Genomic DNA, 5,994 nt, shown 5'->3' on the forward strand with positions numbered 1-5,994 from the left:
GGGACCGATGACAGATGGCGCCCGCGGCAGCCGGGAGCGGGAGACCTGCGGCTGCACCCTCCATAGCATTCGCTGGTCTAAAGGCTGTGGCAGGCTGGGCGCTTGCCTGGGCCTTTCAGCCCCTCCTTTATCTTAACTCCCAAAGAATACTTACCTAAAACAAACACGGCCTCAGGTAAAAGGAGAGAAACCTCCTTAATGAGGGGGGTTTTTTTTTGACTCCCCTGAACAGTTCAAAGACAGGGCTCCCACGCTGGCAGGCCGGCCCAGGGAGAGCACTGCTAGGGAAACAGAGGCTTTTTGTCACGTTTGGTTAGCAAATCACGTGGAAAATAATCTGCGCCCTTTATCTTTCTGTCACTGTTTTACAGAATCCGTATTAACTCTATATGAAATATATGATGTAAATACTATTTTTGCACGTCTTGGGAAAACGCATCAACATCCTGTCCTAAAAAAGCTTAACAGAGACTCAAAGAGAATTTTAAATGTAAAATATTTTTTTTAAATGACCTAAGTCTTTTCCTTCTTTACTTTAAAAGAGAAAAAGATACCGAAAATCAGTGAAGGTGAGAGGATTTAAAGACAGGCCTAGTGACTTCCTCAACACTATAGGGCTGCTCCTTTAATCTGATTGCTATTTGATGGATGGTGAAGAAAGCTTATGCCAAGAAAGATTACTTTGTCTATCAAAGAATAAGGGTTATGAATGCCATCGCTTTGAGGAATCTTTTATTTCAAAGTATGTAATATATGCTTTAAGCCTACAAAGAGTGAATAGAAACAGTCTTCTTCCAAGCTTCTTCCCACTGTTTTCATTCGAAGCATGCATTACTCATAGCCTGTTACATTGTACGAGAACAATTTATTACTTGGTGGGTGACATTATCTGATTTTCATTGTTGTGGTTCATTGCTACAATTCACTTTGTTTCCTCTATTTCCCAACTACTGCAGAGTTGTAAGAGGCTTATAAGGACCTAAAACTGAATTCTCTTTCCACAGGTGCTGTTTACACATTGACATCAAAGGGAACAGATTCAGCTCCCAAAAAGAATTGGTTTCTACTGTGAACTTTCTTCCCAGAGAGAGAAAAATAATTTCGTTTACTGAACATGTATTTAGTATGAACTAGGTCACTTCTAGCTGACCTAGCTGAAGAAACCATCAAAACAGTCAGTTTGAGAGGACACTGAAAATTCTCTCTGGGAGTCAGATGCCTCCAAGGTAAAGCCTTGTGGCTCCTTTTCAAGTTATGATCCAGCTGGAGGTAGCACGTGTCCAGGCAGCAAGAAGGGACTGGACTCATGGGTAAAGACCACTAGATACATTCCCTTGTAGTCATCATTTTCCCTTGAAATTGTTCTGTGTTAGAAAACATTGTATATGTACCTTTGCACGTGTGGGGTTTTTGTGCCTTCTACTGATTTTGCTTAAAATTAAATGTCGTTCCTCCAACAGGGAGTAGCTTACGTCAGATTTGAGAGTCAGACTGATTTTCTTACATTGATGCAAGTTGGACGGTTGTGTTAGCTACTTCGCACTCCTAAGACTATTAAAAGTAGTAGCGTAACACAGGTTCTGATTTTTTGAAGTAGTCTTCAATAACAGAATCTGGGATTCGATTTGTGGAGGTTCAATTCTTACATAAATTTTTCATGTTCTTTCAAACATCCCTTCTTGCTGTGACAAATAGACATGTTTTAAACTCAAAGGCCAAAGCCATTAAATGCTGTTCTGGGAAGCAAGGCAATATGTAATAGAGGACTTACAGTCTAAATCTATTCCCTCCCATGTTTAAATTCCATGTGGTATTTTTAAAGTTGTAACTAAGTAAAAAATACCGCATCTCAAAGAAGAAAATATATGCACAGTCTCAATCACTTTAAACATTTATGTATCAAAATCAGTACAATTATTAGAACAAAGAATATGGTGAATAATATTAAAATAATAAAATATATATTAAATAGCAGCATGGGTCCTGAGAAAAAATGGCAAACTTCCTAAGTAACCTAAACTGTAATTAAATAATCTTGCTGAATTACAGTCTTAAATATACATATATCATTTCATCAGCTTAGTTTCATTTAGACCTAATTTAACTTGATAGTTGAAAGGGAAGTGTGCATTATACAACTGATGTCTACAGTCCTGACCTTGCAATCAGATCCATATGTGAAGGTAATTGATTTATACCTCTGGATAGAATCTGCCAACATGGATATTAGTGCAGGACTAAAGCCTAATCTCCTAACATACAGCTCTCTGGAAGATGCAAAGTTACACTCAATTAAATCTGTTGATAAAGCCCTGCAAGACTAAATTTATTACAAAATTACTGAAAATATAATCTTGAAAATATAATCAATCTATATTAATGAAAATATATCTGAAAATATAATGTAATCTTATATAATTACACGTAACTACAGAAAAAATGTAAGTTAATATTACACTGTTGTACTAATTAACCGAAACATACGTTTTAACTGGCATTTTCATAGAAATCATTATCTCAATTCAGGTTTTAGATTCGTGGAAAGTGGTTTATCGCGGTAAAATATGGGCAGCTGTAATAGTGTTTGATTTCTAGTTTATGAAAAGAAAAAAGGCAGTGGTTAGTCCAGTCATAGTTGCCTAATTTTGTTGCAGTATACTTAATTTTAATATGACGTGCTGTATTTGGTGAAGAACACTTCACAGAATCAGAAAATGCTGATTCTGTTACAGATGTTTGTCTGTTTTCCCAGAAGTCAGGAGTATTTTTCACAGTTCTAATACTACCTGAGAATAACTTTGACAGACTTAGTTCTGACTTCATAGGAATTAAATATTGTGTATCAAGAGAGAGATGAGCCATAAGATAATTATTTTGTGTTAATTGGAAGAGGTTTTTAATCTTTCTGGGAAACCTGGTTTACTCATTTTTCTCATGAAAGTGCTTGTGCATTTGCAAAGATGTTCAATATAAATTGGTATAGTCAAGAAAACAGGGTATCTCTAAAGTTACCTAAAGCCTGTATAGTTTTGAATAATATCTGTTATTAAACAACATGACGTAAGCATTTGTAGCCACTAACAGCCTCTCAAAGAGAAATTGTTGGAAAAGCTTTTAGGGGACAGATGGAGGAAGAAACAGAGTTATTCACAAAACACAGCAAGGCCAGTATCGTAATACTCCTTTGAAGTCAAAAATAAAAAGAGACACTCAGCTATGCTGAGGCTACATGGTAGAATTGGCTCCCTCTCCTGAGTTGTCTCCTTTGGGAGCCTTCCCACACGGACTGTTTGAAGAGCTAAGGGAGATTTAACCCCCGCTAGACTGAAGCTGGCCTTTTTCTCCCATTGAGAGAAGCCTCCAAGCTTGTGGGCAGAAATTCAAAATTTAGCCTATTCAGTTTCTTCTGGGTTTTTAAATTCTCTTTAAACAATTTCATGTCTCTGTGTATTTTCGGCATCTTGCAACATCTTTCAGTAATCCTTTCTCTATGACAAAACCCCAAGTGTTCTGGGAAGTCTGAGGGCTAGTATTGCTCACTGTTTCTTTCCAAGGCTTCCTTCCACCCTCCTATAAAGAGAAACTGATTGACACAGTTATTTTAGACTACCTATTTTAGTAAATTTCCTGGTGCGTACAGGGCCTTGGCTTCACAACAATAAAGAAAGGATGTTTCTCAATCTAAAATTCTTAACCTTTTAATTGGGGCTTGTCACGATTAAGTCTAAGCTACATTATAGTAGAAACTAGAAAACCTACAGTGACTTTATGGCTTCAAATTATTCTAATTGAGAATGTGGTAAGATATTTAAAATGGTGACTGCTTTTGCCTATATACTGTTCTGCTTTAGATTCCTTTGCATTATGAAGTTTTGATTCAGTTTTCTCATTTATTCATAAACTGTTCCAGGGTAAGGGAACTTTAACAACAAAAAAAATAAAAGGATCAAAATATCATTGACCGCATTTGGTGCCACTGCGGGATTAAGCAAAGCATGTTCCTCATTGTGCAAAGGTTATATAAACAGTTGTGTTTTGCCGTGTGCTCTGAAGGTCAGCAATGCATGTGCTGTTGAACGATTACAGAGAAAGTGAATGCCAAAGTGCAAGCTTCCTTTTGAGGTTGTATACTTCACTCGTTTCCTTTCTTCTGATGTGCCTGAGTAAGTATTTTGACTTCCTGTATAAGATAAAGTCACACAAAGGAACAGTGTATAATGCCAAGTTAGCGTCACTGGAGACTTTGTTCGTCTCTCTGTAGAATATGTACAGGATATAGCAGCAACACAAGGCTGGTATTTCTCAAGCTTGAGATGGAGAAGGAGGATTATTTAAATTATTTGCCCCTCCAACTGAAACTATCACCCATTTCTGCCATGAGTTGGGGAAATCAATATTATGTCAGTGATTCCTACCATTTTGGATAAGCTTTTGCTATTGGTGCAGATTTAAAGAAGTAAAAATGTCTGTCATAGTACTGCTTATGTTTTTTCATGTTGATGCCTGCTTCAAAATGTGCAGGACCAATTTGTTCCTTGTTTATCTACAAGGCCAGCATGTTGTTGCTGGAGATCCATTTAGGAAATTGTTCTTTTAGAATACCTATTTTAGTAAATTTCCAAATGCATACATGGCCTTCAGAATAATAAAAAAGAACATGGCTTCATGCCCTGTTCAGGAAACAATTGTCACATATCAGTCAGCTACAACTGTTTAATGTTGGTGTTGGCTTCTTTCTTCTAATCTTCTTGCATTTTTTCCCCTTGCCTTTTCTTCCTTTTCTCTCACCCACTAAATATCTGCTAGGATCAGACTGATATATGTGTTCTTATTACAGAGCTCAATGTTGTGACTACCTGCCATATAAAATATGAAAATTATTTCATAACTTCCGTGCATATATGTACCAGAGGAATAAAGGATACCTTCTATGAGTGCTGTGTTGCATCTTCTGTAGTGGTACGTTGTGTTTGCAGCAGACATGACACATGCAAATCTTATAGTTTTATTCCCTGACAGGCTGTTCTTCACTCTGGCTTCAATGACCAGCCCCGCGGCACAGAGACTTCATCTTTCTTGTTTGGTGAATCCAACGAATCAGCTGAAATCAAATGCATCCGTTTGTACCTGCTTTGCCCTATGGTGGCTACCCTGGAACAGGTGTGGGACCTGGAGACTGGCATCTTCATCTGGTTCTGTGATGGAGGGGATGCTGCTCCTCTAGGATACCATGGACCCTGAAAGAAGGTCAGGTGGCAGTGTGGAGCCATTTCTGAGGAAAACAAGATCCTTCCCTATTGCTGCATGGAAATGGGCAATAAATACTTTGGCTCTCACTGGTTTGCCTACCGGGTATATACTTTTCTGTGAACCATAGCAGCAAGGGCAAATAAACCTGACAGGACAGCAAACTGATCTTTACAGTGGAAACATGAGTTCAGTTCCCTGCATTGCATCCATATCGTAGATGGCACCACATATGACACAGCTGAAGGGCAGGTGCCACAACCACAACACCAAACCATTGCATTCATCCAAAACCGTTTTCCATCAGGACAGCGTTGGCTTTGGAGAGCAGAAAGTGAAGGATTCCTTGAGGAAGCTAAGTCATGGTGCCCAGGGCGAGAGGGCGTGCCTCCTCACTGCCCCTCATGCCGGAGCCTCCAGACGCCTAACACGGTGCAAACCCCCAGGCTGGCCCGTTTTAATGATGTTTTTTTTTCCTTCACATTTTGTTTAAAGCCACAATTTCGTATTTTCGGCAGCACCAGGTGCTGCTCCGCGCCAGTGCTCACGGCCGGTTTCGCTGCGTGAGCCGCACGTTGAGACCCTGGAAGGAGGAGCGGGGCGCGAGGCCCCTCAACTGACCCCGCCGGCCTTTAAAGGGGGCGGGGCGCCGAGCGCGCCAGGCCGCCGGCCAATCAGAGCGGTCGGCCGGCTCACCCAACCGGTTCGCCCCTTTCTCTTTGGGGCAGGCGGGGCGGGAGCGTGGGC

Source organism: Phaethon lepturus, unplaced genomic scaffold, assembly GCF_000687285.1.
Source record: "Phaethon lepturus isolate BGI_N335 unplaced genomic scaffold, ASM68728v1 scaffold12838, whole genome shotgun sequence".
Taxonomy (NCBI): domain Eukaryota; kingdom Metazoa; phylum Chordata; class Aves; order Phaethontiformes; family Phaethontidae; genus Phaethon; species Phaethon lepturus.